Source organism: Nomascus leucogenys, chromosome 8 (genome assembly GCF_006542625.1).
Source record: "Nomascus leucogenys isolate Asia chromosome 8, Asia_NLE_v1, whole genome shotgun sequence".
In the NCBI taxonomy this organism is placed as follows: domain Eukaryota; kingdom Metazoa; phylum Chordata; class Mammalia; order Primates; family Hylobatidae; genus Nomascus; species Nomascus leucogenys.
Window position 1 is genome coordinate 59482221 of NC_044388.1, and position 12224 is coordinate 59494444.

General features: G+C 42.7%; 1 long non-coding RNA gene and 1 other non-coding gene across 2 annotated transcripts in view; both read left to right on the top strand.

The window, feature by feature from the left end:
- The window catches only part of LOC105740227, a 33865-nt gene extending 32215 nt beyond the window's left edge, over positions 1 to 1650 (top strand). Inside the window, exon 3 of the long non-coding RNA XR_001116247.2 lies at positions 202 to 1650. This is a non-coding gene — a long non-coding RNA (uncharacterized LOC105740227). The remainder of the gene's footprint in view (positions 1 to 201) is intronic.
- Positions 1524 to 1622, top strand: LOC115836523. The gene has a single exon (XR_004031595.1). It is a non-coding gene; the product is annotated as a small nucleolar RNA U13 (small nucleolar RNA).
- Positions 1651 to 12224: the final 10574 nt, after the last annotated feature.

A 12224-nucleotide genomic window follows, 5' to 3' on the forward strand; every position in this document is an offset into this window, starting at 1 on the left:
CTGTCAGTGTGTCATTCTGTTTTGCTGTTTCCTTGCTACGAGTTGTTTTCAATGGGCCTAATTTTGTAAAAGCAAGATTTTAAAATAACAGGCCATCACTAAAATGGCCAGGCAAACCATTTCTTACCACCAGGGGTTTTCCACCTTTTTTCTTGGCAAAGTATTTAAAGATAAGTTACACATATTTTTTATTTCTTTTAGACGAAAGTGTCCTGTTAGATTCCTGGGAAGAAAATTCTGAGACACATTCTGCAGGATGATTATTAGGGCTCATCCTTGATTTCAACACCCATAGAAGGAAGGGGGAAGAAGAAATCGAACAGAGAGACAGAAGTCGAGATGCATTTCAGGCCAGGACTCTTGGCTGAACCCACAGGAGCTCTGGAGCTAGAATGGCCCTTCAGAGTTGTCCTGAGTTGGTCTGAGATGGCCAGTTCTTTATATTTCTGCATGGGATAGTCACTGGATGTCCACCCCCGGAAGGGGTGTGGCCAAGACAGTCCCTGAAATGCCTGCCAGCACTCCCTACACCTGGACCGAGAAGACCAACATCACAGGGGGAATGCACTGGGTGATAGATCGCAGCGTACATCCCAGAAGATGAGGATACAGAATTGGCTGACAGCTATGTTCTAAATGTCAATGTTCTCCAAAATTCATATGTTGAAACTTAATTTCCCAATGTGATGGCATTAGGAAGTGGGGCCTTTGGGGGAAGGACCATAGGTCATGAGGGTGTAACCCTCATCAATGGGATTAGTGTCCAGAGAGCTGCCTTGCCCTTCCACCATGTGAGGAAATAGTGAGAAGGTGCCATCTATGAACTAGGAAGTGGGCGCTTACCACCAGACACTCACTCTTCTGGCAACTTGATCTTGAATTTCCCAGGCTCCAGAACTCTGAGAAATCAATTTCTGTTAATTATAAGCTACCCAGTCTATAGCATTTTGTTAAAGCAGCTGGAACTAAACTAAGACACTGACGCTTTCTGCAACAAAATAGAGTGAGTCTCTATAGCATACCATGTAACAGATGTCTTTGGAAAAATAACCTCATTTCATATGTTTCCTCAAGATAAAAAGAATATCATAATAACAAATGAGAAAATAGTTGCTTTAGAAATATTGCACCCTATGGAGAGAGTATTTTGGATTTTGGTTTTTTGTTTTTGTTTTTTAACTTTTGTTTTAGGTTTGGGGGTACATATGTGGTTTGTTATATAGGTAAACTCATGTCACAGGGGTTTGTTGTACAGATAATTTCATCACCCAGGTACTAAGCCTGGTACCCAATAGTTGCTTTTTCTCCTCCTCTCTCTCCTCCCACCCTCCACCCTCAAATAGGCCCCAGTGTGTTTTGTTCCCTTCATTATGTTCATGAAGTTGAGAGGGTGTTTTGAAAAAGAGTGTTGGAAAGCATTTCCACTGTTAGATGATTTTAAGTCAGAAAGTTATACAACAGTGTCACCTACCTGCACAGAAGCATGGACACAGAATTGTTTCATATGTTTAAAACTTTTCTAGATCCTTTTGTGGTTCATAAGCTTGATGATTGAGTTTTCACGTCCACATGTGAGATGTGCCTCCCTTGAGCCTTGTCATCTGCACATTACTTGCCTGATGTGAACAATAAAAATAAAAAAAAATTTGCTAAGCAGAGTTTCTGTGGATTTCTAACTTATTTATACAAACAATAAAAATGTAATATATTCCATTTAGTGTTCAAGAACAACTAAGTAACAGTAAAGATGGAAATTCGCTAGCTGAATTTCAAGAAAAATCTTTGTATAGTAAGTGGATGAGATTGAAAAAAATGTGTGTCACAATTCAAAAGTCAGTCAGAAGCCTGGATACTACTACTATGGCATGTAGTCCTGGCCACTTGGAAGGTTGAGGTGGGAAGATCGCCTGAGCCCAGGAGTCTGGGGCCACAGTGAGCCGTGATCACACCACTGCACTCCAGCCCAGGCAACAGAGTGAGACCCTGTCTAAAAAAAGAAAAGAAAAACCAAAAGTCAGTCAGGGGGGCACTGCTTTCATTTGGAATTCTTCATCTTTTTGAGGCATTAAAGAAAAACGATTTCTCACCACACTGCTGACACCAAATGTGGGAGTGTGTGTCCACAAGAACCAATTCTCCAACCCTCTATACACACACTGAGTGTCCTACAATTCATTTCCTTTTTTTTTTTTTTTTTTTTTTTTTTGAGATGGAGTCTCAATCTGTGGCCCAGGCTGGAGTGCAGTGGCACGATCTCAGTTCACTGCAAACTGCCTCTTGGGTTCAAATGATTCCCCTTCCTCAGCCTCCCAAGTAGATGGGATAACAGGCGCCCACCACCATGCCCAGCTAATTTTTGTGTTTTTAGTAGAGACAGGGTTTTGCCATGTTGGCCAGGCTGGTCTTGAACTCCTGACCTCAGGTGATCCTCCTGCCTTGGCCTCCCAAAGTACAGGCATGAGCCACCGCACCCAGCCCTGCAATTCATTTCTGACACTATCCAGAGTTAGTGCAGCCCCCACGGGTTATGGGTCCATTCCACAAGACTCTCCCCACTTCAGATTCCAGTCCCAGATCTGGGCCTCCTGTATGTCTGAGCAATCAGCTGTAAATCTGTACATCAGGGCTCTCCACCATCCTCTCCTCACGCTCCATAAGTTGTTAGAACAGTTCACAGAACTTAGCGAAACATTTTACCTTCATTGACTGGTTTATTATAAAGAATATGATAGAAGATACAAATGAACAGCCAGATGAAGAGGTACATAGAGCGAGGTCCCAAGCACAGGAGCTTCTGTCCCCATGGAGTTGAGATGTGCCAAGCTCCCAGCACATGGTTGTACTCACCAACCCAGAAGCTTTCTGAACCTGATCATTTAGGGATTTAGTGGAGGCTTCATCATGGAAGCATGAGTGATTATTAACTCAGTTGCTAGTCCCTCTCTCTTCCCCAGAGGATGTGGGGTGGAGCTGAAAATTCCAAGTTTCTAATCATGGTTTGGTCTTTCTGGTGACAAGCTCCACTCAGGAGCTTCATTCAGCCAGTTGCCTGGCGAAAACAAAAGACATTCCCATCGTCTTTTGGACATCCCAAGAATTTTCAAAGGATTTGGGACCTCTGTCTCAGGAACCAGAGTGTGTTTGCCCATTCTCACATTGTTATAAAGAAATACCTGAGACTGGGTAATTTATACAGAAAGGAAGTTTCGTTGGCTCAGAGTTCTGCAGGCTGTCAGGAAGCATAGTGGCTTCTGCTCCTGGGGAGGCCTCAGGAAGCTTCCAATTATGACGGAAGACAAAGGGGTAGTGAGTCATCTCACATGCCCAGAGCAGGAGTGAGAGAGAGGGGAGATGCCACATACTTTTAAACAACCAGATCTTGAGAGGACTTATTATTGTGAGAGCAGTACTAAGAGGATGGTGCTAAACCATTCATGAGAAATCTGCCCCCATGATCCAGTCACCTCCCGCCAGGCCCCACCCCCAACACTAGGGATTACAATTCGCCATGAGATTCGGGTGGGGACACAGATCCAAACCATATCACAGAGTTGAGGACCAAATATTAGAATAAAAGATGCTCCTAGTACTCCTGTTGCCCAGGAAACTACAAGAGTTTCAGGAGCTCTGTGTCAAGAACTGGAGACAGAGACCAAATATATATTTCTTATTATGTCATAGATATTTTTTAAAATTATGACAAATATTAAAATTAAGTATTAAGATAAAGTGAATATCGGTCATTGAACTGCTAAACCTCAAAGTATTAATCATTTTCAAAAGCTTTTTTGAAGTAATGAAGACCATTTGGTGATTGTTATGGATTGAATTATGTCTCAAAAAAGTTAAGTTGAAATCCTTATCCTCAGTTCCTATTTGGAAATAGGGTCATTGCAGATATAATTAGTTAAATTAAGATGAGGTCATAAGGGTTTTTTTTTTTCTATTTGAGACAGTGTTTCGCTCCTGTTTCCCAGGGTGGAGTGCAATGGCACGATCTCTGCTCACTGCACCCTCTGCCTCCCCGGTTCAAGCAATTCTCCTGCCTCAGCCTCCCAAGTAGCTGGAATTACAAGCAGCCACCACCACACCTGGCTAATTTTTGTATTTTTAGTAGAGATGGGGGTTTCACCCATTGGCCAGGCTGGTCTTGAACTCCTGACCTCAGGTGATCCTTCTGCCTCAGCCTCCCAAAGTGCTGGGATTACAGGCGTGAGCTACTGTGCCTGGCCGGTAGGCCCTTGTATGACTGGTGTTCCTATAACAAGAGGAGAGGGCAGATACACATACAGAGGACCAGGTAAGGAGGAGTCCAAGACTACATTTATGTTGCCACTAGCGAGGGAACACCTGGGGCTATCCAACGCTGGTAGAGCCAAGGAAGAATCCTCTCCTAGAGCCTTCAGAGGGTCCATGGCCCTCCTAGCAGCTTGATTTTGGATTTCTAGCCCCCACAACAGTGACAGAATAAACTCCTGTTGTTTAAAGCTACTCAGTTTGTGGTTCTTTGTACTTTGTGGTTCTAGCAAACTAACACAGTGATATTAAAAATTTTCTCTACTATTAAAAATAAAGTTTTAGGTGGGGGAGATATCACCTTCACCAAATGCAGAGCATTTGTGTGTTTTTAACATTCAGAGAATTCTACTTTTTAAGGTTCTTGAGGTGACTTGCAAATTAACTAAAGTTTTAAAGTAACCTTTTTTTTTTCTATTGTAAATATTTCTAAAAATACTACCTGTTGGAAATTAGAAAAGTAGAGTACTTTTCTGAATCCAGTCCTACTTTTATTTTACACAGTATTTCACAGGTGTGATCTCTGGAGCAAAAGCTAAAAGCCGGAAAAAATAGATTGTACGAATTTCATGAAGTATGTCTCTGGGCTTTTATAAATAATTTTAACTCAAATAAAACTACTTCTTAAAATACAAAAATAAAATTTAGAAAACTTAAATATTTTATTTATCTTCATCTCATCCTCTAGCATTTCTTTTTCTGTACATTCCATAATATAAAGTAAGAAGTGTGATAATTTGTAAACAAATATGTATTAAAGGTGTGTGCTCAAAATTATTTTGTTTTAACTTAAGAATGGCACACAAGAAAAAAAATACTTGAGTATGTGCTGGAAATTGTGTTTGAAAAGGTGTTTGTAGAAATCATTTGAGGCCTAGGACGATGAGCTTATTTCTTTGTTTCTGCCAGGCCTTAAGGCTATACTAATCCAGGATTCCCCTAATCCAATTTCAGAAATTGAACTTTTCTGGGTCGGCCTGATCAGTCAAAGCCAACCAGGCTTCAGGTGTATTTTCAGCCACCCCTTTATTCCTGTGGTGAGGCCCTTTGGGGTCTGAGCCTTCTGTGCTTGGGATTCTCCAGAGCCCCAGTCCCACAACTCCAGCTTTGCCCTTGTCACCCAGAGTTGTGGAAAGCAATGCTCAGCCTCATCTTAGGACCTTTGAATGCCCTCCCTGGGTAAAAGAGCCTCCAAATGCCTGGTTCTTGTTTTAGATTTTCTATTTCTATCTTCTCCCCAATCTTGGCCCACTCATGGCTCTTTGACCTTTTTTTTTTTGTTTTTGTTTTTTTTGAGATGGAGTTTCACTCTTGTTGCCCAGGCTGGAGTGCAATGGCCCAATCTCGGCTCACTGCAACCTCTGCCTCCTGGGTTCAAGCAATTCTCCTGCCTCGGCCTCCTGAGTAGCTGGGATTACAGGCACCTGCCACCACGCCTGGCTAATTTTTTGTATTTTTAGTAGAGACAGGGTTTCTCCATGTTGGCTAGGCTGGTCTCAAACTCCTGGCCTCAGGTGATCCACCTGCCTCAGCCTCCCAAAGTGCTGGGATTACAGGAGTGAGCTACTGTGCCCAGCCGATGTTTGTAAAAAGATTTTTGTTTCAATTCTGACTTTTTAGTTGGATTCAGCTAGAGAATTGGTCCAATTTATTTAATCTACGATTACCAAAGTCATAATCAAAAACATTTAGAGACTACTATCTTAGACTATGCCAGCAATCTCTTAATGAATCTGCAATCTTTTCTTACCCCGATCTCTCCTCCATTTTTGCTGCCAGATCAATATTTTTAAAACAACATTCCCATCAACTTGTTTTGACTTGAGGGTCATCAGTGACTCTCACTGTGTAGTGGCCCTGTACTATAACAATTTGGTGAAATTGGAATTTCCCAGTATTTCCTTTCCTTTATGTTTCTGGATCAGCGTTGGCCAATAAAGACATGTTGGATGATATTTGGGAGGTTGAAATGAAGCAGCTGCCATTTTTTTTATGCTTTAGTGACTGGTGAAGGGCAGGCATATTGTCACTGCTCTGCAGCGAGCTCACCTCATAGGTATGGGAGAGCACCCCAAAACAGAGTTCCCCCATGTACTGTATTGAGCAGTGTTGTCCTGTCAAAATTCACATTCACCAGTAATGTCAGAATGTGACCTTATTTGGTAATAGGGTTTTTGCAACTGTAATTAGTTATATTAAGATTAGGTCCTAATGGATTATGGTAGGCCCTAAATCCCATGACTAGTGTCCTTATAAGAAGGCCATGTGAAGACACAGCTACACAGACATGCAGGGAAGAATGCTGTGTGATGGTGGAGACAGATTGGAGTGATGCAGCTTGGCCAAGGAAGGCCAAGGATTACCACAGTCACCAGAAGCTGGAAAAGACTCTCCCTTAGAGTCCTCAGAGGGAGCATGGCCCAGCCAATACCTTGCTTTTGGAGTCATAGCCTTCTGAACTGTGAGAGACTAACTTTCTGTGGTCGAAGCCACCCAGTTTCTCTGGTACTTTCTTATGGCAGCCCTAGGAAACGAACACACTCCAGCTCCTGCCAGATCTTCCCCAATCAGTTTCTTCAACTCCTGGACTGAGTGCATGCTCAGTTCCATAGTGAAGGGCACAGGCTTCTTCTACACATTATCTATGGCATCAAGGTTGGAAGTGGGGAGAGGAGGATGTTGGTTCCAGTTAGTCTTTGCAGGGTCTAGTTGTCTTTATTGGTCCTAGTTTGCCCTTGCAGTTTCCAGTCGCCCTTGCCCTTGTCCACATCCAACTTTCCTTCCCAACTGCTGTTTTAGCAACTGTAGGCTCAACACTAGGCATGGAAACAACAGCCTGCTTGGGCTGCCCTGTCAGCTCCCACAATTGCCTGAGACTTAACTCCTACAATAAATCCTGTATTCCATGCCCCTTGTGGTGGTTCTGGCTTTCTGATCAAATTCTGACAGGCTCTTTTCCAAATCAAGTAAAAATGAATTGAATGCAACCAATCCTGCTACCTAGTTCCTTCTCTTATATTAAAATAAATTAGGGCCAGGTGTGGTGACTCACACCTGTAATCCCAGCACTTTGGGAAGCTGAGGCGGGCGGGTCACTTGAGGTGAGAAGTTTGAAACCAGCCTAACTAACATGGTGAAAACATATCTCTACGAAAACATACAAAAATTAGCTGGGTGTGGTGGCGTGCACCTGTAGTCCCGGTTACTTGGGAGTCTGAGGCAGGAGAATCTTGAACCTGGGAGGCAGAGGTTGCAGTGAGCCAAGATCGCACCACTGCACTCCAGCCTGGGTGACAGAGCGAGACTCTGTCTCAAAAAAATAAAAAAAAATATAAATTAGGTTATTAAGATTAATGGCATTTATTGAAGACATCCTAAGTGCAGGGTGACATTGTGATAGGTAAGCTCTTTCTATGTAGCATCTCGTTACATTCTCAAAACGATCCTGTGGAGAAGGTACTACAGTTGCCCCTTGAACAACATGGGGTGGGGGTAGGGATGCTAAACACCCCATGCAGTCAAAAACGTGTATATAACTTTTGACTTCCCAAAAACTTAACTACTAATGTTGTCTACGAATGACTAGAAGCCTTACAAATAACATAAACAGTCAATTAACATGTATTTTGTATGTTATTTGTATTATATGCTATTACGTTATTTATACAAAAAAGTAAGCTAGAGAAAAGAAAATGTTATTAAGAAAATCATGCTGGGCGTAGTGGCTCATGCCTGTAATCCCAGCACTTTAAGAGGCGGAGGCAGATAGATCACGAGGTCAGGAGATCGAGACCATCCTGGCCAACATGGTGAAACCCCGTCTCTACTAAAAATACAAAAATTAGCTGAGCGTGGTGGCGCGTGCCTGTAATCCCGGCTACTTGGGAGGCTGAGGCAGGAGAATCACTTGAACCCAGGAGTTGGAGGTTGCAGTGAGCCGAGATCGCACCACTGCACTCCAGCCTGGGCAACAGAGTAAGACTCTGTCTCAAAAAAATAAAAAAAAAAAAAAAAAAAAAAGAAAATCAGAAGGACTAGAAAATATATTTACTGTTCATTAAGTGGAAGTGGATCATCATAAAGGTCTTCATCCTTGCAGTCTATACATTGAATAGGCTGAGGAGGAGGAAGAGCAGGGGTTGGTTTTGCTGTCTTAGCAATGGTACTGGTGGAAGAAAACCCTTATATAAGTGAAACTGTGCAGTTCAAACCTATGTTGTTTGAGGGTCAACTGTATTATTATTAGTAATAATAAATTTATTATTACTGTATTAAACATTAGTAAGAGGCTTAGAAAGATGAAGTCATTCAACTAAGTTAGTTAGAATTCAAACCCAGAGCTGAATTGCAGAGCAGGAACTTAACCACCATAGTCTGCCTCAACTCCAAATTTTTCAGAACTGAAAGGAACTGTTATCTTTTCCATGGAATCTTAGGCATCCTAACCATCAGTCTCACAAATGTACTCATGACCTCAAGAATTTGCTCATGGTTTTTCCCTCAATCTTTCCTTTCCCCAGATCTTTTCCTGTCTGTGGTACAATGGAAACGAAATTTTATTTTAAGTTATACTGACATGGGTTTGGATGTCAGTTCAATTCATTACCTACTACAAATTTTTTAGAGTCACTAAGTCTCAATCACATCTGAAAAATCCTATATTATACATGTAAAGTAATATTTAAAATAGTCGGCCAGGCGTGGTGGCTCACACCTGTAATCCTAGCTCTTTGGGAGGGCGAGGCACGTGGATCACCTGAGGTCAGGAGTTCGAGACCAGCCTGGCCAACATGGCAAAACCCTGTCTCTACTAAAAATACAAAAATTATCTGCGTGTGGTGGCACGTGCCTATAGTCCCAGCTACTTGGGAGGCTGAGGCAGGAGAATCACTTGAACCTGGGAGGCAGAGGTTGCAGTGAGCCGAGATCACGCCACTGCACTCCAGCCTGGATGACAGAGTGAGACTCTGTCTCAAAAAAAAAAAAAAAAAAAATACATAAAATAAGTCACATATATACACGTCTGGTTCCCTCTTGCTAGACTGGATTTTTCGTCTTTTTATAAACTATAACCCATAGTAAGAATGTATTTTGCATTGCAACTCAGTTCACACACACACTCCACCAATACACACACCGACATACATAAATAACTGAAATAAAAGTTCCATGAATAGTATTTGCCCTTATTACTTGTGATATACATTTATAGCTTCTATTCTAGTCCTTAAAGTACCAGTCATGACTCTCACTGAATTAATTTCATGATGCACAGATGGGTCAACTTTGAAAAATACTGAGCCAGGCTGGGCTGTTTTACATCAGGGAGCATATTTATTTTTGTACTGCTACTAGCAAACACAGTGTGTGGCACGAAGTAGGTGTAGGTGTTTGGTAAATACTTGGTGTAGGACTGGATTTTCCACGAGGGCAGGAATCTGTCTTACCTTGTATCCACCCTACATTTAGCATATTCTTCCCACGATATTTAGTGATCAAATGGCTATAATTTGTGAGGCTTTAGAGATCAAATATTTGGATCAAAATCTGACAAGCACCTACTATGTGATAACACATAAATGCTGAATCCGTAGCTCTCTCTCTTTTTAAATACCAGTCTAATGAGACATGACTCCTTCTCTTAATTATCTTGAAAGAAGTATGGGATTGCTGAGAGAAAAAAATACTGCTGCTCAACTGAGAAATTAAAACAAGAAGTAAGACATTTGGAGGCGAAAATATTACCTTTAGTAATAAGGCTACGTCAGAGAACAAAAAATAATGTATGAGCCAGTCAGGCCCTTTGATTGGACCTAAGTTGAAGCAACTAGGGTGGACCTCCCTTTGCTGCTGGCCTATGTGGATATAAGGCATAAGCAGCTCAGATTCAAGAGGAATGTGGGAAAAGTAGAGCTCTGCAAACCCAGTTTTTCCAAAGTCACGAATTAAGTAAATCACTCCTCCCCTGACCAGGGACAGAGGTGATAAAAGAGCATAGAGAGACAAGACATAGTTTTTTTATTTTTATTTTTTTGAGACGGAGTCTCCACCCAGGCTGGAGTGCAGCGGCGCGATCTCGGCTCACTGCAAGCTCCGCCTACCGGGTTCATGCCATTCTCCTGCCTCAGCCTCCCGAGTAGCTGGGACTATAGGCGCCCACCACCACGCCCGGCTAATTTTTTGTATTTTTAGTAGAGACGAGGTTTCACCGTGTTAGCCAGGATGGTCTTGATCTCCTGACCTTGTGATCCGCCCTCCTCGGCCTCCCAAAGTGCTGGGATTACAGACGTGAGCCACCGTGCCTGGCCCCAGACATAGTATTATTACACCACCTGAGCTGCCTCCCTCATGGAAGGAAATAGCAGAGGAGGAAAGGTAAGCGTTCCCCCATTAAGAATGAGATATGGAAAGAAGACATATGTACATATTTGGGTAAAGGCACTTTGTCTTATTCACTGCTGTATCCCCAGCACTTAGAACAGTGCCTGGCCCCTATAGGTATTCCAATATATGTGAATCAAAGAGAAAAAGGTCCTTTAAAATAAATTCTTTTAGTTCTTCCGATGTCTGTTTTCTTTTTTCTTTTGATAAGAGTCTCTCTGTTGCCCAAGCTGGAGTGCAGTGGCGCGATCTCGGCACACTGCAACCTTGGCCTCCCTGGTTCAAGCGATTTTCCTGCCTCAGCCTCCTGAGTAGCTGGAATTACAGGCGCCCATCACTACCCCCGGCTAATTTTTGTATTTTTAGTAGAGACAGGGTTTCACCATGTTGGCCAGGCTGGTCTCGAACTCCTGACTTCAAGTGATCTGCCCGCCTCGGCCTCCCAAAGTGCTGGGATTACAGGCGTGAGCCACCTCGCCTAGCCCTGACGCCTATTTTCAACTGGCTTTTAATAAAATGTGTTTTACTTACGCAACATAATTGAACCACCCATGAAAAAAGCACAAACTGATTTTTTTGTAAATATATCTTAATTGCACTGGGTTCATTCTCTTCACAGGAATGAATAATAAATCTGTTGCAAAGCAAGTAATTATGCTTTAATGTATTTTTATACATGGTATTTGTTCCTAATGTTGCTTCTTAGGGAATACAGTTCACATAGTAGGGCAGCTGGGTATGGCAGGATACATTTATTAAATCAAGGGATTGCTGCTTAGAACTTTTGTGTTTGTTTTTGGAGACAGAAGACAGGGAACTGTAATTTTTAGAAGAGTAAAAAGGTATCTCAGGGAGCAAAAGAATCACAGGAAAACGCGAAGGCTCTGACTCCTTCTAAAAGAGGGACACATTTACCCTCTATTCTTCTGGGGGCACCTCTTTAACAAATGAATGTAATCTGGCGGAAGTGGGGAGTTTCAATTTTGAGTGGAGATACAATAGTTGAGATTATTAAAGTGTCTTGTTTCGTAGAGGTGTAAGCCAGTGCTGCAAAATCTCCAAGCTGTGGGTCACCTGTCGCTTGGTCTCAAGAAGGCAGCTGAGTCTAACTTACAACTCAGGCAGGTGATTTGAGGGCAGTGCAACTGTCCTTAAGTCACCCGCGGGCCATTTCTGAAATGCTTTACCTACGAAAAGATAGATCATAACATCTGTTGCAGGGGAAAAATGAGGAGATTTCGTGTCCTGACCTGTGTCTTCGGCAAGGACCTGAGTACTTCCTCCAAGTCCCCAATATCCAACCTTCGCCCCCGGCAACAGGGCTAGGTGCACGAGCAACCAGTTTTTCAGGCAGCCGCCTCCTCTTTCCTCCCTCGGCGTACTTCATCGATCACGGCTAGAAACAAAACGACTTTGTATACGGAGTAATGGTTGAAATCTCACTGGCGCCTCAGCAGGACAGGCAGCCAAATCTGCGGCTTTGGAGAAGGCCAGCCCACCGTCGTCCGACAGAGGCGACTTGAGCAAGACCAAAGGCAAAGCGGCCC